This window comes from Schistocerca serialis, chromosome 8, assembly GCF_023864345.2.
Source record: "Schistocerca serialis cubense isolate TAMUIC-IGC-003099 chromosome 8, iqSchSeri2.2, whole genome shotgun sequence".
NCBI lineage: Eukaryota > Metazoa > Arthropoda > Insecta > Orthoptera > Acrididae > Schistocerca > Schistocerca serialis.
Genome location: NC_064645.1, coordinates 276,277,573 through 276,299,087, shown reverse-complemented (window position 1 = coordinate 276,299,087; position 21,515 = coordinate 276,277,573). Strand labels below are relative to the sequence as shown.

Here is a 21,515-nt window from a genome sequence, read left to right as displayed (position 1 = left end):
CAATGGCTGCCGCTTTCTCTGAGATGTGGACGGACTCTGCCAAGGAGAGGAGTTCCTCTAGCGCCGCCGAATAGAGTATAAGGGGCAATCAGCCATTATTACCAGCCACGTTTGCGAAGAAGCGTACTTTCTCGTTTAATTACTGATGTCAGGCGTGTTAGATTTGTATGTTGGGCTGACTTGTTTCCTGACGACGTTGTAAGTAGAGAGGGCGAGATCGCGTTGGGGGGTTGATTTGGGGGAGGAGACCAAACTGCGAGGTCATCGGTCTCATCGAATTAGGGAAGCATGAGGAAGGAAGTCGGCCGTGCCCTTTGAAAGGAACCATCCCGATATTTGCCTGAAGCGATTTAGGGAAATCATGGAAAACCTAAATCAGAATGGCAGGACGCGGGATTGAACCGTCGTCCACCCGAATGCGAGTCCAGTGTGCTAACCACTGCGCCACCTCGCTCGGTTACGGGGTCGCAAAAACACCATTCGACGCCCCACATATTGTCTACCAAGCAACAACCACAATATTGGCGGCTGCTAATGACAACAGGTGGCGGGACTGTAGGCATCCAGTATGAGCACAGCATGAGGCTACGGAGCGTTGTTGAACTGCTTAGTCGACACTAACTCACAACAATGCTATAGTGCCAGTCTCGTTGATACAAAGCAGAGCAATGGCAACGATAAACACAGCAAACATTGCGTTACATATACAACAGTTGTCGAAGTCCACATTCTGTCAGGAAGTGACCCAAAGAATGTCGCAGAGTGAGAAAGAAGTGGCAGACGAAATATTAGCGTTTCTGCATGATGAGTCAGCGCTGTCGTATACGCTCGACTGTGCGGACAATATATATTAAAACAATGACGACGATACGTGCTTAACAAGAGAAAGTGGTACTGGAACAGCCACACAGTTCATCGTCCTTGTCGGACAGGGAGCCAGGAACCCCGTCCCCAGTGACACGTAGTAAATGATAATCATTGTCCAAGGAGTGGTTACTTAATATAATTATGTACATAGAACATCCACAGCACAGTATAGAAACAATTATGAACAAATGTAGAATAAGTCCGTAGCAATACGACCGTGTAGTGCATAATAAAAGTTACAGATGTTCTATAGAGGACAAGGCGTCCTTGTTACAAAAACTTGTGTTTACACATGTCAAAGACGCTCGATACAATTTACAGGACGTGCATAGTAGTGACCTATTACGTTATGCACATCAAACTGCGCACGACATAGATTGCAACGATTTTAACTGGAGCTGTGGATAGTTGCATATCTTCAAATAGTGCTACAGAACTGGAAAAAGAAAAACAGCGAAATTTCAAACAAGGAGTCACCTTGACTATGCACAACAAACTAAGCTTCCATCCGAAAAAGTATAGATGAGATAAAAAAACTTATCCCATCGTTCAGTAAGGAACTTGTTTTCAACTTCGACCAATCAGGATTTTAAGAGGAAATGCATGTGAAAGGAACCCTAGAAATTAGAGGTAACGAGAGAATTGGTTCAAATGGCTCTGAGCACTATGGGACTTAACTTCTGACGTCATCAGTCCCTTAGAACTTAGAACTGCTTAAACCTAACTAACCTAAGGACATCACACACATCCATGCCCTAACGAGAGAATTGTATCACGATTAACTAACATCAGTGTCTTAACGCCTTCGCATACAGTTGGATGGAAAGTTATTTATGTCCTGCGAGAAGTTGGAGAAGTTCTGCCCTATCTTTTCTCGTGTGCGTGATCTTTCAAGAGCAGTAGGGAATATTAGCGTCACAGCAAGCAAGAGTGGGAAAATGGGTATAAGAGAACTAAAATATAACATGAGCACTACTTTTGGCCAATAACTGTTCAAAATAACCTGCTTTTGCTTGATTCCTGGTGTACGTATAAAATTCAAACTCCTTTACAGCAATCAACCCTCCAGAAACGTGTGTGATATGGCAATTCACACAGCCGGGAACCACTAGAAAACTTCAGCCCTTGGGTGTTTGTTTTTTCGTGACTATGAAACATATTATCGCACTATCTGAAGCTATGCCTTAAGGGACTGCCAGTTTCGCGTTAAGCTCCGCAACAGACTGTTTCGCATGCGATAGCATGCCGTCAAATTCCATCAGTTCTCTCCATTCCGTTACACAAATATGATTATGCATTCTTTAAGAGCGAATACCTAGCTGATTGTCTTGCACGGTTTGTAACCCTCAAGTAGTTCACCTATCTTGATGGTGCGACCTTTGTGACCGCTGTGGCACACCATTTTTCATTCGGTGTTCTTAGTGCAAGTTAATGGTTTGCTTAGAACAGTTGATAATATCCTTTTTGTGAAGTGTAATTCAAACATCCCATTGAAGGTTGATCACTGCACCATCTGGACACTCATTTTCTGTCGTCCAGGTGATGCACATGGTCATTTACTATCAGCTAACATTTTTTCTCATAATTAGCACAACCCTTTCAAATGAGCCGTACTAAAGATTGAACTTGCTGCCTCGCACTCAAGTGGTTTCTTGTTAGTACGATGCTGAGTCAATACCAGCAGTGCTTGTGGATCTAGCGGTCCGTTCGGTCAGGCGTGCCTCCGTCTGTTGTCTGGGTGAGGCACAATGTGGAAGCTACGTTTGTGGGATGTGAAGTTGTTTAGATTCTGTTTTATGTAAATAGTTTGTACCTTAATTTTGTTTTATCTAATTTCGTCCGTCGCGAGATTCTGGAAGAGGGTGATTGTACACCTGTGAATGAAAAATTTGTTGTCGTTCGTCTGGCTGTGACCGTTTGGTCTAAAGCAGTCATATCGTCCTTGGTTGTGTCTTTTGTCAACGTGTGAGTGTTGGTTATTACTTATTATACCTGGTACATATTAGATAGTGCGGTATATTCGTCGTGCTTAATGCTAAATGGATCGTAAGTAAGAGGCGCCGTAGCGTCAGTGGCAAATAGCGTTAGCACGCAGACCACTGTTTAGTTCCAAATTAAGCTTGTATTTTAAGAATTGTCTCACTTTAATGTGTATTTATGAAGACAAGGATACTCCCCACAGTTAACTAAGGTACATTTAGCATCACAGGTAGCGCCGCCGCAGAATAAAGGTGTGTGTGAAATCTTATGGGACTTGACTGCTAAGGTCATCAGTCCCTAACCTTACACACTACTTAATCTAAATTACCCTATGGACAAAGACACACACACCCATGCCCGAGCGAGGACTCGAACCTCCGCCAGGACCAGCCGCACAGTCCATGACTGCAGCGCCCTAGACCGCTCGGCTAATCCCACGCGGGGCAGAATAAAGGTATTAGTGCCTGATATATCAAGTAAAACTTGGTGTAAGTGGCTGTTGCCATCTACTTAATATTGAGTTAAGAATTATCAAATACACGCTATAGAACATACACTAGTTGTATCATAGAGTAGCGAATGGTCCTAATGGTGGGGTTGTGTTTCCAGCAACTACCGCCCACGGTAGCTGAGTGGTCAGTGCGACAGAATGTCAATCCTCAAGGCCCGGGTTCGATTCCCGACTGGATCGGAGATTTTCTCCACTCAGGGACTGGGTGTTGTGTTGTCCTGATCATCATCATTTCATCCGCATCGACGCGCAAGTCGCCGAAGTGGCGTCAAATCGAAAGACTTGCACCCGGCGAATGGTCTACCCGACGGGAGGCCCCGGTCACACGACGAGCAACTTTAATAACTAGAGATATGGCAGAGTTATTGTGTGTGATCTAATGAACCTTGTTATTGATGGTTTTGAACGTGCTGCCTCGTGTTGGAGTGTTTCTATGTGGGGCAGAGCGCGCCGATTGGCAAGTTCTTGAGAGACTGCAAATTTGTTGTGTTTTTAAAAACATCGTCCCTAAATCGGAATTACGTTACTGAAGGTACTTGTTTTTGGTGTTTTAAGGTAATGTATATGTTTTAAAAGACATTGAAAACTTTTTAATAACTATTTATGTCGTTGTAATTCAATCGCCCTTTCTTGTTTTATGGTACCATTGAATGTTTGAAATATTTACACCCACCACATCTGTAGTGTTTCCGTGAGTAGTGTGTCAGTTAGAAAAGGCCGGCCGCAGTGGCCGAGCGGTTCGAGGCGCTTCAGTCTGGAACCGCGCGACCGCTACGCTCGCAGGTTCGAATCCTGCCTCGGGCATGGATGTGTGTACTGTCCTTAGGTTAGTTAGGTTTAAGTTGTTCTAAGTTCTAGGGGACTGATGACCTCAGAAGTTAAGTCCCATAGTGCTCAGAGCCATTTTTTTAGTTAGAAAAGTCCATATTGTTTATATAGTTCTCTGTTTCAGAGTAAACTGTTCCTCGTGCCTGGTTGCATTCCACCCTCAGCCATTGTAATGTGTTGTGTTTCTGGTCTTTCCATATTTTTGTGCAACCCCTGCATATAATATTTGGGTGTCTGACAACCAAAATTTTCAGGCATGCTCCTATATACACAAAAATTTGATGTACCTCCTACACAGAAAGACCCCAAATTAATCCTAATTCGAATGGTGTACCGGAAACATGTGATAAAGACGGCAAAGGTATAGTGCAGACATAGGTCAATGAGTACTCTACCTTGTGTGGTTGGAAAGGTCACTTTTATACCAAACCAAGGAAGTGAAAAGCCATCAACCAAAGCAGAAATGTGAAAGCAAATGCTAAAATGCCTCATTGACGTCAAAAACTGTTTTGAGGAATCAGAGTTCTGATTAATTTTATGTGGCCCACCACAAATTCCTCCTCATCTCAGAGAAGAACTTGCACCTAACGTCCTCAATTATTTGTTGGATGCATTCCAATTTCTGTCTTCCAAATGGCTCTGAGCAAATGGCTCTGAGCACTATGGGACTTAACATCTGTGGTCATCAGTCCCCTATAACTTAGAACTACTTAAACCTAACTAACCTAAGGACATCACACACATCCGTGCCCGCGGCAGGATTCGAAACTGCGACCATAGCAGTCGCGCGGTTCCGGACTGAAGCTCTTAGAACCGCTCGGGCACAGCGGCCGGCTTCCGTCTTCCCCTACAATTTTTACGCTCAACAGATCCCTCTAGTACCATCAGTGTGAGCGAATTCTAATGTGTTGGGTAATCGCCACCTTATCCGACTATTTGTGAGAGGACATTCAGCTTCGTCTATGGTGTTGGTTTGACTCTGGTGCGCTGCAACAACCGTCGACTTCTTTACAGTGGGTTGGATTCTATCCGTTGCCAGCTGACATTTCGGGGGAAAGTTTGATACAAATGGCAATGTCGAAAGCAATACAAACAAGTCAACATAGGAGGCAACTTCAACAGAAAATTGCCCAACAACATATGGTGAAGAGTATGCAAGCCCTCATTGAAGAAGACAGTAGGTGCAACTGCATTCATGGCCTGCAGAGTCATTTGGTAGTAATACGGCCTTATCAAAGCTGGCTCACTCTGCATTGTTGCCAGATTCATCCTGGGTGTCAGATTCAAGATGGCTGCTACAATGATGTCGTGTGCTGTTATGAAATTTTAGCCAGGGTCAAGGTCATCCCCACTACCTCCTCCCACTTCCTTTTCCGGCAATTGGCTGGATCAATCTATGGCATAACAAAATGGTGTCCAAGATTGAGGACTTTGATGTGTCTAACCTCCCACTTCCCTAGGCCAGCTGGGCGACTTAAGATGGTGGGAGAGATATCATTTGTGTTCTGTTACAGGCAGGTGAGTGGTACACATGGCAGCACATCGCAAGTTAACCGACATTGAACGTGGGTTGACATAATCATTGCAAGAAATGTAGGTCGCAGCATATCAGGTGTCAGACAAGATTTTGGGATACCGAGCTCACCAGTACTAGGGTGGATCTTCAGAATTAGAGAGACAATACTCCCATATGCGTAACAGGACAACCACAAGTATTTCACTAAATAGATGTCACGTCACCTCTGCAGAGCCTCATGAGGCTACCAACAATCTACTGAGAGTCAGATCACTGCCTGGTGTGGGCGCCAGGAACTTCTTTCTACGAGGGCTGCACAGAAGAAGATCTATTGTGTGGGCTTCAACAGACGACAGTCGACTAGTGTCCCTTGCTGACACCTCGACACAGAGCTCAACGGCAGGCACAGCCCGCGAACATTGTCGCTGGACCTTTCAAGATTAGCCTCGTGTAGCACGTTTTGATGGATCTCGGTTGCAGTTGTATCAAATTACTGGGTGCGTAACAGAGGGAGATCTGCTCCCTAGAGCTGTGGACCTAGTGTGTCAAAGTTGTGTCCAGGCAGGAGGTAATTCAGCTGTGTTCTGGGCTGCGCTCAAATGTCTCAATTAGACCACGCTGTCCAGCTGCAGGAACCAATGACAGAAGCATGTTATATGGACATTTATGCAGACCACCTGCTTTAGATTCTGATATAATAACGTCTTGCTGGAGGTGCCTTGTTTCAACACGACAACGATGTTCCACGCATTTGCTACACTCAGATGTCTTGAAGAACACTGAATTTAAGATCGTGGCTTGGCTTTTGATGTTGCTGTTGAAACCACTGATGAGTCAGCAGTCACCTTTTATGGATCCACTTTTTGTATGCTACTCCTGGTATCTCATTCGCTACGAGTGTGCAAACGGCCCCAACGTTGCAAGATAAGAGCCAGTTACTGTTTCTCCTTTCCCAAATATCCAGTTGCGTTGATATCCAGCAAAGTGTGCCACCGCTTTTCCCACTAGGATTAAAGGCTTTCGATTTCTGCGGTGAGTTTTTAATCTTTGTTTTTCTCAGTGCAGATATGATTTTGCCGTGTAATGGTGGATCCATGTTTACACCATCGTCACATAAGCTCCGGTTGTTCTTTGGATTAGGTTTCAATTTTTCCAAAGTCTAATTTCTTCTGCATGTGCTTTTAGTGTAGGGTCGACAAAAGCGGCACAATAACGTTCTCAGCTTTTTCATATACTAAAGTTCAGCATGTTTTGTATCTGTTCGTACGAAATAGCTAGGTTAAACATTCTCACTAATCTGAGTACGATGACCTCCTGTCAATTTACCATGGATTTTACCGAGCATTTCTTCATGTGGGACGTTAGTTGGTCAATATGGCGTATCGAACAGGCGTTCTGCAGCGCTCTTATGAACGAGTAAATTCGTTTGTTCAATAATGAGGTGGTGATGAACTGTACCTAAACATACCACAACTACGTATCTGGTACGCAGAATACTTTCTTTAAACAGATTTTATCTTTGCAAGATACTGGTCTTTAGACAGCTTCGAACAAAATATCGTTCTTGGCATCTATGTGCGAGAATGAACAAAACCTTTACAGGTGTAACGACTGAAAATAATCACAGAGATAGACATTATTTACGGTTATTTGGTAAATATTTACCACACTCATCAGTCCATTTCTGTGGTTTAGTATCACGGAATGCAGAAACCAACTGACGGAGTCCATAATACCCTACAGAATGCATATAATGACTATGATACCGGAAGTGGTTATGTTACTAAAGAGGCTGCTCGCAGAACTGAAAAACATATCTAAAGAGATAGTGAAAATGAATCTTTATATAGAGGTAGAAATGAAGCAGAATACTTTAATTCACAAGATATGATAAACAATGATATATTTAGGCAATGACAAAGAAATGGATCACATTATGCGAATATGTTGTTAGAAATTTCTATGAGACAGGGAATGGCCTAGAAACCTGAAATAATGATATAGAAAGTGGCGTTTCGTAGAGCAGAGGTGTGTGTAAGCAAGACTGGAAATGAACCAGTTGTTGATAATGAAACAGTGGCGACTAACTGGAATGACAGGATGTGTACATCAAGTACCCACTGTGGTCTAGGGGGCGATGAACTTTGAAGTAGTCACTGAAATGAGATTTTTCGCAATACTGACGTACTGAAGTATGATTATGTAAGTTTGAAGTTCTCTAAAACTGGAGATACTGCGATAATGCGTACCATGCCAGGCAGATAGGATGAAGACGACTGGACATTTCAGAAAACCGCTATGACAGAAGTCGTACAGACAAACACAGGCGCACTGTGGGGACGTAGATTATCGACGTAATGACAGGCAATCGAACCTCAAAAGGTTGGATTAGCTTATGTGACTGCCTCGCCAACCAGCTGCCGGCTCGAAGACCCGTAGGAGCACTGCCGCCACCTAATTAGCTATCTTATGAATCCATTAAGTTTAGCGTAGGGATTAGCTTTTTCGTCAAGTAAACGAGTGATTTGTGAGCGACATGTATTGTGCCAGCTTCTCCTATTGTCTCAACATTTAGTGTTTTTGTTTCATTTTTTCCGATGCCACGCTGTTTGCTGTGCCTCGGGACTCAATTCTTTTGTCATAGCGCGTACTCGTGGACAATGAGTTTTGCATTAACGTTTATTTACGAATAACTGTTTAATCACAGGTAACACCGCTGGGAGCAACTAGCTGAACTGTAATGGAGCAAATTAAGTAGTAGAATCAGTAGCGATGGGAGCAGAGGGTTCTCACTTTATTTAAACATAGGGTAAGGTGGGGTAAATCCGACCGGGTGGGTAAACCCGACCGCCCTCTATTTGTGAGAAATGGCAAAGCGGAGCTATTTCGCACTAGTGTTACCATATAGAGCATTAGAAATAACGAAAATGTCAGCTTGACAGATCTGCAACATTTGACATTTAGACACTCGAAAGACAACAAGTGTGTTTTCGATTGGTTCAATTTTATTTTTGTGCAAATTGCATCACTATATTTACCTTATTAAATAAAAAGATCTCAAAACAAACGGTAAGTGATTTTATAGTGCATTTAATGACCTATTCAGTGTTTTTGTTGGAAATTTCGTGTAAATTGTTTCTATGTGTGTTAAATGAAAAATGGCACGGTGGGGTAAATCCGACCGCATATTTTTTATAGTTTATTTGAATGGAATTGTATATGTATGGAAGCAAAGTGAATTTTTGTTAATTTTTAGAAAAATGGTACGAAATTTCGAAAGAAAAACGACAAAACACAATCAAAACAATATTCGCTGAGCAGGTTGCTGCAATGCAAATGGGAATGTCTTTACGAACTGTCGCTCGTGATTTTAACATTCCGAGATCGATATTGCTATTGCACCGCCGTGCAATGAAATCATCTTTTTTCAGTTAAAATTTACAGTCATTTAACTTTCTGTACATTTAGTACTCTAAACGTTATTTTTTTGATACATTTTGTTCATTTATGTAAAAAAAACATAATTGCTTATAATTATTTCCCAAAAAACCGTTCATTTAGAACTGTTTCGGTGCAAAATCAGCCAAACAAATAGGGAGTCGGATTTACCCCACCATTTTTGCAAATGGCAAAAACAGACGTTTCTTAAAATATAGATATTTCAAAAACTATTGATGGTATTACAAAAATATTTTGCAAACAGTTACTCCTTAACGTGCATAACGTTAAGATCCGAGCGCGGATAAGCGTGTTATAGCCACAAGAAATTACTAGGTCGGATTTACCCCACCTTACCTATATACTTCATTTTATAAAACACAGTTGGACCATCTTATGTTTTCACTGTGCAGAGGGTTTAAACAATTCATCGCACATGCCATGTGGCAGACATCGCACGCACGCTAGCTAACAAAAATTGGAAATTTGTGGTAAGGTCTTACGGGACCAAACTGCTGAGGTCATCGGTCCCTAAGCCTACACACTACTTAATCTAACTTAAACTAACTTAGTCCTAAGGACAACACACTCACTCATGCCCGAGGGAGGACTCTAACCTCCGAGGGGTGAGCCGCACGGACCGTGACAAGGCCCCCCCCTTAGACCGCGCCTCTAACCCGCACGCAAGCTAACAGTAACAATCATCCCACACAACCGCCACGCACACCGAAAGCTATCATAACGAAGTATTATAAAACTTATTCCGAAAGCGTCTATGCATCTTTTCAATGAATGGTTCTTGAAAAACATAAAGGACAAAAGGGGGCATATGCAATTTACATTTAATGGTTACCCTGAGGAAAGCTCACGTCACCGCTTTAAGAAATCACAGCCATGCGAGACCTCCTATCACAGTTCTTAAACCTATACTTTTACATACTGTTAACGCAGCTCACACACACCTACACGTTGATGGGCGATCGATCGAAATAGAGGGCAAGGAAACGTAAGTGTGAGCCACTTATTTCTACCATTTTACCCAGTATGCTTGTATGTGTTCTTCCATACAGATACTGCTAGCTTACTATTAAGAGCTGTGATAGGCTGCAGTGAAAGTCGCCTGGAATAACAAAAGCACGGCAGTAAATCCTGACAATGCGCGATAGCATAGATATCTAGGACACACGTTTCGGTGCATGTGTAGACTAGCATGAAAATTTATGTCTTTCTTCAGGCAAAGAAACTGAAACCATGTATCTGAAAGCGTAGCATACAGCGTTTCTTCTCTATTTACATAAAAATAGCCTACCAGACTAATCAATACTTACATTAAGTTCTACATAAGGAGGATGACAGTGACTTTAAAAAAGATCTGACATATAGCAATGCTATATAGCTTCCATGCAACATGAAATACAGTTTTCATGCAACATGAAAAGAGAAAATATGAGAACGCCTCAGTTTTTTGTAATAGCATCTAAACCTTTCGTTTCACTTTCTAAATTGCAACCACGTCGGTACGTGAGCACTTTGCAAACACTGAAGCGCGCCATTAAGTCTAAATGCTCAGGAATCATTGTGTTAAAATATAATGCCCGCACACATGTTGCCAAGATTGCTTCGACTCCACTGCAAAAGTTTCACAGGGAAATCCTTACACGTCCTCCATACGGTTGTGACTTCAGCCCATGAGATTTCCTGATTTTTGGAGCCGTGTAGAAAGATATTCGTCGTTGTCGCTTCGGAGGAAAAGACGCAAGCCTGGATAAAATCGCGGTTCCACAGGCGACCGAAAACTTTTTCCATGAAGACACTGATCGCCGTGTCTCACAGTAGGATAAATGTATGAACAGGTAAGCGATTACTTTTGAAATAATAAACAATATACTTACTTTCTTTCCATCTGCCTCGTGCTTGATTAACTGCCACTTATAATTACGAATCCATAGTCTTCCAGGTCGCCAGGCACATAGGCTCATTGGTGACGATCCTCATGACGTGTCATCCCTAGCATAAAACAGTGACATGTCGGCGTCTAAATATACATGTACATGGCTACTCTGCTATTCACACTTACGGATTGTCTTGCAGGGGGTTAACTGAACCATTTTCACGCTATTTCTCTAGTGTTCCGCTCTTGAACAGCTCTCGGGAAAAACGAACACTTGAAACATTCCTTACGATCTCTGATTTTTCTTATGTTATTATGATGATAATGTCTCGCTATGCAGCTGGGCTTCAACAAAATGTTTCCATATTCAGAAAAGAAAGACGGAGATTGAAAATTCGTGGAACAATCTCGTTGCAACGTAAAGCACTTTTCTTTTAATGATTGTCACACCAACTTACGTATCACACCCGTGACACTCTTTCCTTTATTTCGCGGTGAAATGAAATGTGTGACGAGGGCCTCCCGTCGGGTAGACCGCTCGCCTGGTGCGAGTCTTTCGATCTGACGCCACTCGGCGACTTGCGTGTCGATGGGGATGAAATGATGATGATTAGGATAACACAACACCCAGTCCCTGAGCGGAGAAAATCTCCGACCCAGCCGGGAATCGAACCCGGGCCCTTTGGATTGATTTCGCGGTAATACAGAACGAACTGCCCTTCATTGAACTTTTCCGACATCCTCCGTCAATCCTGTCTGGTAAGGATCCCATTCGGTACAGCAGTATTTTAGCAGAGGACGGACAAGTATAACGTAGATAGCCTCTCCAGTGCAGCACTTGTTACATCGTCTGTTTTGCCAATAAAACGCCGTCTCTGGTAAGCTTTTCCCACAACATTATCCATGTCATTGTTCCAGTTTAAGTTGTTTGTAATTGTTATCACTACGTATTTAGATGCCTTGATAACCTTTAGATTTGTGTTATTTATTGCGTAACCGAAATCTGATGGTTTCCTTTTAGTACTCATGTGAATAAACTCACACTTTTCCTTATTTAGCGTCAGTTGCTACTTTTCGCAGCATATTGATATTTTGTCTAAAATATTTTTTGCAGATGGTTTTGATCTTCTGATGATTTCACTAGGCGGAAAATGACAGCATCATCTCCAAAGAATCTAAGATGGCTGCTCAGATTGTCTCTTAAATCATTTACATAGATTAGCAACAGCAGAGGGCCTACAACACTTCCTTGGGGAACGTCAGATATCACTTCCGTTTTATTCGATAAATTTACGCCAGTTACTACGATTTCTGTCGGTAAATGACAAATCCAGTCGCACAATTGAGATACTCCATAGGCACGCAATTTGATTAGAAGTCGCTTGTGGGGAACGTTATCAAAAGCCTTCTGGACATCTAGAAATAGGGAATCAATTCGAGATGCCCCGTCGATAAGACGCACTTCTTCACGGGAATAAACAGCAAGTGGTATTTCACAAGAACGATATTTTATGAATCCGTGTTTACTGTGTGTCAATAGATCGTCTTCTTAGAGTTGATTCATATTAACAGAACACAGTATATATTCCAAATTCCTACAGCAAATCGACGTCAGTGATATAGGTCTGTAATTCAGCGGGTTACTCCTACTTCCTTTCTTGGGTTTTGGTACGACATGTATACCTTTCCAATCTTTAGGTACGGGTCTTACATCGAGCGAGTGGTTGTATATCATTGTGTATCTGTCTCTCTAACGCCTGAAGTAATTTTTACGAAACTTGGTACACATTAAACTTGCTGCATGAAAAAATTACTGTGGCGCCAAGATACTACAAACGTCACTATGGGTGAAAGTAGAGGTGGCAAGAGGTGACAAAAAAAGCGTAATCAATGAACGCCAGAAGCGGTTACAAACAAATGTGGTATTTAAGTGACCTATACTTTGCACAAAAATACTGTCTGTGTGGTAACATACGTCTACTCACCTCAGTTGTGGGGGTGAGGATGAAAAGATGTGAAACGCCAAACTGTTCGAAAACAGTCTGTTGACATTTCAACCTGAACGCAGCAGACTTGGAATAGTTTATAGGTATGAAGCCCAGTTCGTCTCTTACTTGTTTTGTTCAATGAAGCAACGAGATCGCGACAATGAGCAATACAGCGAGAAAATAATTTTTCAGCTTAGTTAGGAGCTAAAGGTCATCCAAACTGATAAGTTCAATAGATACGAGGGTTCACTCAATAAGTAATGATGATGAGGTCCCTTAGTCCGAGGAGCGTAGGTGACGATGCGGGAGACCCGCACCGCTGTACTAGGCAAGGTCTTAGTGGAGGTGATTTCCCTCAATACGTAAAGCAACTCTTTTTTTTTAGCAGATTAGTTTTATTCAGGATTCCAGTACACCATACCTTTTCCCACTATTTTGGGAAACCCTGTTTTTCAACAAAATCTCCAGTGAATGCGACTGCCTTACGCCATCTTACTGAGAAGGTCTGTATACCCGCATTGTACACCTCTACTGGTCGACGTCGGCGCCAATGTCCTGCTGCATCAGTAACCTCCCCATCATCCACGTACTGCTTGCCGCGGAGAGCATCCTTCATTGGGCCAAACTGATGGAAGTTGAAAGGTGTGAGATTCGGGCTGTAGTGTGGATGAGGAAGAACAGGCCAATGAAGTTTGGCGCACTCCTCTCGTCTGCGCAGGCTTGTGTGACGCCTTACGTTGTCACGGAGGCGGAGTACTCACTGAGAAGCTGAAGAAACTGAAACTTGCACCAAACGACATCTTGGTCAGCTTTGATGTTGTTTCGTTATTTACGAAAGTGCCACTCAGTGACGCTCTGGAGCACATCGGTTCCATTTTCCCGCAGGACATCAGAAAGCTCTTCCATGCATGTCTCACCACGAGCTATTTCACGTGGAATGGCGATTTCTACGAACAGCTGGAAGGCGTCGCCGTGGGTAGTCCTCTCAGTCCAGTGGTGGCCAACTTCTTCATGGAACAATTCGAAGCACAGGCACTGGACTCGGCGACTTGCAAACCTAAGGTGTGGTACAGGTACGTCGATGATACTTTCGTGGTGTGGAGCCATGGTGAAGAACAGCTCGGTAACTTCCTAAGACACTTGAACAGCCTCCATGCTAACATAACATTTACCATGGAAGTAGAAAAGGACAAGAAACTGCCATTTCTAGATGTGCTGGTCACAAGGGACGGCGAAACCCTGGGACACAGCGTGTATCGAAAACCGACACGCACGGACCGATACCTGCACAAACTGTCAAACCACCACCCGAGCCAGAAAAGAGGCATGATTGGTACGCTCGTAACGAGAGCAGGACGAATATGTGAGCCGCAACACCTCCAACGAGAAAAGACAACACCTGGAAACTGTCCTGGGGAGCAATGGGTACTCCACAAATTATATTAGAAGTGTAACAGAGCCAAACACTCGGCGAAGTAAGGAACCAGAAAAAGAAATGTCGGGTACGGCCTTTCTGCCATACATTCCCAGAGTGACGGACAGAATCGACCGTATATTGCGCAAACACGGCGTAAAGACGATTTTCAAACCGACAAGGAAGATCAAAGAGTGTCTTAGATCGGCGAAGGAGAAAAGAGACCCACTTGCAATGTCGGGAATATACGTATACCATGCACATGCGGAAAAGTTTATGTCGGATTGACTGGACGATCCATCAACACCAGGATCAAAGAGCATAAGCGACATTGCTGGTTGGGGCAGGTGGAGAAATCGGCCGTGGCAGAGCACGCACTGAATGAGACCGACCACGTAATAAAATTCGCCGACACGGAAGTTCTGGCTGTAGAGAAGCATTATCACACGCGCTTGTTCAGAGAAGCTGTAGAAATACAAAAACACCCAAACAGTTTGAACAAGAAAGAGGAAGGCCTTAAGGTCAACGGATCCTGGCTTCCCGTACTGCAGCGATCGACCGTCGCAGGTAGCAAGAGGAGAACCGCACCGGAAATGACCGCGGAGAAGCCCTCGGACGTTGACGCGCCAGGTACATATAGTCTGCGGCCGCGAGCTCGGCTCCAGTTCACCACCGGCAATGGAGGGTGAAACTTTGACAATGCCAGCCACTCGTGCTGGCGAAACGTCAGAAAAATCATTAGATGAACGTCGGCCGAAGAACCCGAGACAGAAGCCAATAGGCAGCTTGTCAACAAGTGGCCACGTAAGTCTTTACAGTTTTGGAGTACTTTTCGTTTGCATTTTTGTGGCGACGAAAGCTCAGAAGTCCAACATTGCAGGAGTCACAGCTGTGGGCGACCGGCCGGCACGTGGGAGATCGAATAGGTTTGCGCGGTCTTGTTGTGATAACAGACGCCTCACCCAACGACTCATAGTGCTTTGGTGCACTGGCAAGTCTCGGGTAGACATTCCGCAAGAGCCTATGTAGTGATATCCATTTGTAACCGTCCTGTCTTCCAACCTCCGAATCTTTAAACAATCGAACTGCCTTGTATAAAACAGTTTCGAACATTTGATTGCTTTACGAATGAGTTAACGCTTCAAATATTTGATATTAGTATTGTAAAGTATTTATGGATCAAGATGTTGTAGTTTCTCAGGCATCTCATTGTGGTTGACGTCATGAACTAAGTATCGTGCAACGATATAATTTTGCAAGTTCCTTCAGTCGTGTTATAGATAGTGTCTGAAAAAACTGTAGCGAACAGGGTCATGCCTGATTCCGAAATTTTACTGCATGCACAGTTAAAATGTGGTAACCGATAAATATTTTTTCTGTCACAATTTTCTGGAGAGTGGCAGCGGGAAAACATTTTTGGAAAGGTTTGGATTATGTATGAACATCATTGGACTCGCTGAGCGGCCTCATTAAAAAATATCAATCAGAGTAATTTGTGCGCAGTGAGTTACGCTGTCTGAAGACACATACTCAGCTTATAAGTTGAATACTCACCCTGTTGCGACGGGAGAGTCTTAACATAAAACTATACCAATAAATTCGTCAAGATCCAATCTGTACTACGCTAGGATGTGTAGAGAGGCCACAGAAATTCAAAGGCCCGCAAATAGCTTTAACAGAAAAAAGCTTTAGTGGTAAATGCAGCAAACAGTTTCAGCTCTTCCCAACTACAAGCTCAATAAAACAACCCCTCATGGTATGGCAGCGGTGTGCTGAAGTTACGATGCGAATACATTTTTCGGTTTCCTGAGCTTCAAACCTGTTACCTGGTTTCTTAGTCTGTATAGTCTCTGATTACGTCTGCATCATTGGGGGACGAAACGTTAGGCAGAGAGAAATGTTCGGAACCACAGCCTAATGCCTATATAACAAAACTCCGAAGGACGCATATTCCGGCTTCGAAGTACTGCATTGTATGATCCGCAGTGAGGGCCATCCGGGCACGTTCTATGACCCGTAGTCACAGCTTTACTTTAAGCTGTACCTTTCTCTCTTGCACTAAACGTATTTGTCCTGTGGGACTAGCGTTCTTGCGGGGCTATCTCTCCTGAAAGATAATGCGGAGAAATCGCTCAACCACTGCCTAGATGATTGTTTTCAGAACAAATATTTCACTCTGCATCTACATTTATATGATTACTCTGCAGTTCACACTGAAATGCTTGACAGCGGATTAATAGAATCGCTTCCAGATTATTTCTTAACCGCAGCATTCTCGAATAGCATGTGCAAGAAACGAACACTTAAATCTTTCTGTGCAAGCTTCGATTTCCCTTATTTCATTTCAATTGTTATTTATTCCTATGTAGGTGGGACTCAACAAAATATTTTGGCAATACGAGGAGAACGTTGCTGATTGAAACTTCATGGAAAGATTTCGCCGTAACGAAAATCGCTTTTGTTTTAGTGATTGCCGGTCCCATTCGGATCATACGCGTGAAACTATCTCCCCTATTTCACGATAATACAACACGACTTGCCCTTCTTTGAACATTTTCGACCTCCTCCGTCAATCCTGTCTGATCAGGATCCCGTAATGCACAGCAATACTCCAGCAGGCGATGGATAAGCGTATTGTAGGCAGTCTCCTTAACAGATTTGTTGCATTTGCTAAGTGTTCGGCCAATAAAACGAAGTCTTTGGTTCGCATTCCCCACAATATTTTTTATGTGATGGTTCCAATTTAATTCATCGCAGTTGTAGTCCCACGAATGAAATGTTTCCACGGTCTCAGTGCACGATATGCTGCCACCAACTTATCCGTGTTTTCCGGACGACAGCTGCTCTCTCCGCTCGGTGCAAAGAGGAGGGTGCATTTTCTGTTGATGATGACTCAACAGTGATTCAGCAAGCAGTCATAGATGAACTAGATCCATTTTGTGAGAAAAAGTCAAGAATTTACAAAATTGAAAGTGGAAGCAACGAAAGGAAGCGTGAATATCCGTGACGTCTTTACTCTGAGTCTAGACATTATAAAGTGTTTGATATCACAGTTAAGAGATTTTATAATCATCAGCTCTGATACATTGACACCTGGTACAAAAAAGTTAATTTATGCTCATTATCAGAAGAGCACACCTGTTTATCTAGTATCTGGAATAATTACAGACTTGGTCACTCCTGTCGCATTAGAATTAAATGTACCAATGGACGATGTGTTTCCAAATAGAATACATTCATCTACAGTGGTGAGTATGGTTATGTTTAAAATGAATCTACATCAGAAACTCGTGGAAAGGGTAAAGGTTCAAATGGCTCTAAGCCCTCTGAGACTTAACATCTGAGGTCATCAGTCTCCTAGAACTTAGAACTACTTAAACCTAACTAACCTAATTACAACACACATCCATGCCCGGGGCAGGATTCGAAACTGCGACCGTAGCAGCAGCACGGTTCCGGACTGAAGCGCCTAGAACCACTCGGTCACAGTGGCCGGCAAAGGGTAAAGTAATCAGGAACTTGAAAGGTAACAATGAGCCTTGAAATTTTATATTAATAGGTGGTAGGTTGAGGTACTGATTCAAAAGCTTGTCCACTATCTGATGTATTTAACGGTTTTTAAGCAAATATGGTCAGAGGTGGTTAAGGCAAAAACCCAGTGCTATGTTTCAGGCTCATGGAATAGCTTGATGCCATCCAAGGAAGATGAATCTGTTTCACAGTGATCGTTGCTAGTGGACCAAATATTTTGGCTATGATACACGTGAAGCGAATGCTATTAAGTCTGTTGTGATTTATTCTTGTCATAATTTGTTACCATGTTCTTTATTATGAATTAGATTCCTAAACATAAAACCAGTTGCATCATAAGGTACGAACATTGCCCACGAAAGTCGCGGTGAGGCAAAACGATTTGGTCTGTCAGGAAGTTTCAAATAGGTGCACACTTCGCTACAGAGAGAATCTCTCGAAGATTGTGCTGTATTAGCTTTGCCACACTGGTGCATTATTGCGGGATTATGTGTCACAGAAAATTTGGAAATATGGTTGCGCCCCAGGTTTGTATAAAATAAAATGTATGCCACAGCTAAAACACGTAAAGAACTTTTGCAACGACAAATTAAAGGGCTAAAAATACTCCGAGACAACTATAGTGCTGATAAAGAACTTAACGTTAAGACAATGTTTGTTTAAAGGCGCTAAATGTGAGGGGGACAATCTAGTGTATTAAAGGTCTTCTACACTGAGGTGACGAAAGCCAAGAGATAGCGATATGTACATATACAAAGGGCGGTAGTGTAGCATACACAAGGTATAAAAGAGCAATGCCTTTGCGGAGCCCCCATTTGTACTCATCACGTGAAAAGATTTCTGACGTGATTATGCCCCACGACGGAAATTAACAGACTTTGCGAAATGGAAGTTGGAGCTAGACGTATGGGACAATCCATTTCGGAAATCATTAGGAAATTCAACATTCCGAGATCTACAGCGTCATGAGGGTGCCGAGTATACCAAATTTCGGGCAGTACCTCTCACCAAGGACAACGCAGTGGCCGACGGCCTTGACTTAATGACCGAAAACACCGGCGTTTGCGTAGAGTTGACAGTGCTAAGAGACAAGCAAAACTGCGTGAAGTAACAGCAGAAATCAATATGGGATTTACGACGACCGTATCCGTTAGGATAGAGCGGCGAAATTTGACGTTAATCGGATATGGCAGCAGACGTTGGATGCGAGTGCCTTTGATAGCAGCACGACCCCAACTACAGCGTCTCTCCTGGGCTCTTGGCCATATCGGTTAGACCCTAGATGACTGGAAAATGGTGGCTTAGTCAGATGAGAGCTGATTTCAGTCGGTAAGCGCTGATGGTAGGGTTAGAGTGTGGCACAAACTCCACGAAACCATCAACCAAAGTTGTTCTGTGCAAGCTGGTGGTGGATCCACAAAGGGTGGGCTGTGTTTACGTTGAATGAACCGGGTCCTCTGGTCCAATTGAACCGATCATTGACTGGAAATGGTTATGTTCAGCTGCCTGGGAACCATTTGCAACCATTCGTGGACTCAGTGTTCCCAAACAACGATGGAATTTTAATGGATGAATGCGCCATGTCACCGGGCCACAATTGTTCGAAATTGGTTTGGAGAATATTCTGGACAATTCTAGCGAATGATTTGTCCACCCAGTTTGCCCAACAGGAATCCAATCGAACATTTATGGGACGTGATAGAGGCACAAAATCCTGCACCGGGAACACATTCGCAACTTTAGACGGCTATAGAGGCAACACGGCTCAATACTTCTGCAAGTGACTTCTAACGACTTGTTGAGCCCATGCTCCCCTACGCCGGGCAGAATAAGATCCGACACGACATTAGAAGGTATCTAATGACTTTTGTAACCGCAGTGCAAGGCGATACGGCGTGGACGCTGTCGAAACAGTGCAGTGCATACAGTGAACGTGGCTGGATCTTACCCGACTTCTCGCTCTGGAGCGCGTCCGCCCCAGACGACTGCTCCTGTTTAACAGCGCGCCTCTCAGTTGCTCCCAGCTATTTGAAACCTCTCTTACATGTGAACTTCTTAATTTCATTCCACCACAAGACCTTGTTTAATCCTTACCGAATTCCAGCCTCAGTAGTAATTACTTTCAATTGGCAGCTCCATTTCTTTGTCGGTTTGCTCTCAGTCATACGCACGCCACAACTTCTCTCTGCTCATGGATGATTCTTAAGCTGCGATTAAAGTCCTTACTAATTTTTTAATATCTTCAGCTCCTTTCTTGACGATGAAAGTGCTAATAAAATCATTTTACCTGAGAACTTTTTAATTTTATTCCGTCATAGGGCGGTGGTTAGCTCCTACCGATTTCCTGCCTGAGCAGTAATTACTTTTCAATTGGCCGCTTCATTTCTTTGTTTCCTCCGTCACACGCTCGGTACAGTTCATCTTTTCTCATAGCGCTTACTTAAGGTGCAATTAAAGTTCCCACAAATGTTTTAACATCTTCAGCTGCTTTCTTGACAATGAACGTGCTAATAAAAATATTAACCCGTTATTAGCTTCAGCAATGAGCAATCGACTTGCTTTCGTAACTGCTTCGTTATCCAATACTTTTTTCGTCGGACTCATTCTAAAACAATGTTTCAGCTGAAAGGTAAATATGCAGGCCAGCAAAATACACAATGTCTGAAAAAAAAGTGAAGCACCCAGAAGACATGATGTGCTGTCAATGTAACTTCCTACACGTCAACGCCATCGGCAGGTACGTAAATGTTTAGAGCTGCAGGTCTTTGTGGTAGGTATAACAGCTACCAGAATGCATTAGTGTTGTTCATATTTAGTGCTGTTACCTGACCTGGTAGGTAAAAGCCGTTAGATGTTGAGCGATCACTGTGAAGGACAGGGAGGTGTCACATGTCTAAGACAGCGTTGTCACCACCTGACCGACTCTGAAATGGGCCTCAGTCTGGGTCTCAGTTTGGCCAGCTGGCCGAATTGTGCAATATCCATATTTTTGGCGCATTTGGATGTGGCCGTGGCCTGATCTTGGACAGCATGGGAACATGAGGTCAGCCATACACATCTTCAAGACAAGTCGGCCATCACAATGGAAGATTGCCGTATTGTCCACGAAGCACATCGTAACTCCATCACATATGCTCCTGCCATCCGGGGACAATTAATGGACACATTGCACAACTGGTAAGAGACTAGCACCAGCCAGATAGGGAACTGCCGTCGCATGTGTAGGCCGCCATTACCACAACATAATGCCTGTATCTGGACTGCTGCCATGACCAAGAGACATAAACCGTTGATGAATGGCGCTCTTTTTTGTTAAGAGATGATTTGCGGTTCCTCACTACTCTGGATGACCACCGCGATGAGTACGGTGGCCAACAGGGGCAGGTTCGATTCTTCCAATGTTTTGGAGAGACAGAGGGTAACTCCTGTCGTCATGGTATGCTGAGCTATCTGGTATCATGGTGTCATGGGTGTTATTGTTTGAGGAAACTCCGGCAACATAACGGTCCATCACGGATATTCTGCTTCATGTGTTGCCTTTCATGCGTCAG

The 21,515-nt window shown here is 43.4% G+C and overlaps 1 protein-coding gene across 1 annotated transcript in view; it reads right to left on the bottom strand.

The window, feature by feature from the left end:
- The window catches only part of LOC126416421 (uncharacterized), a 68,380-nt gene extending 48,432 nt beyond the window's left edge, over positions 1-19,948 (bottom strand). The window contains exon 1 of the mRNA XM_050084140.1: positions 19,913-19,948. The gene's annotated coding sequence lies outside the window, so the exon portion shown is untranslated. The remainder of the gene's footprint in view (positions 1-19,912) is intronic.
- Between the last annotated feature and the right edge of the window lie 1,567 nt (positions 19,949-21,515).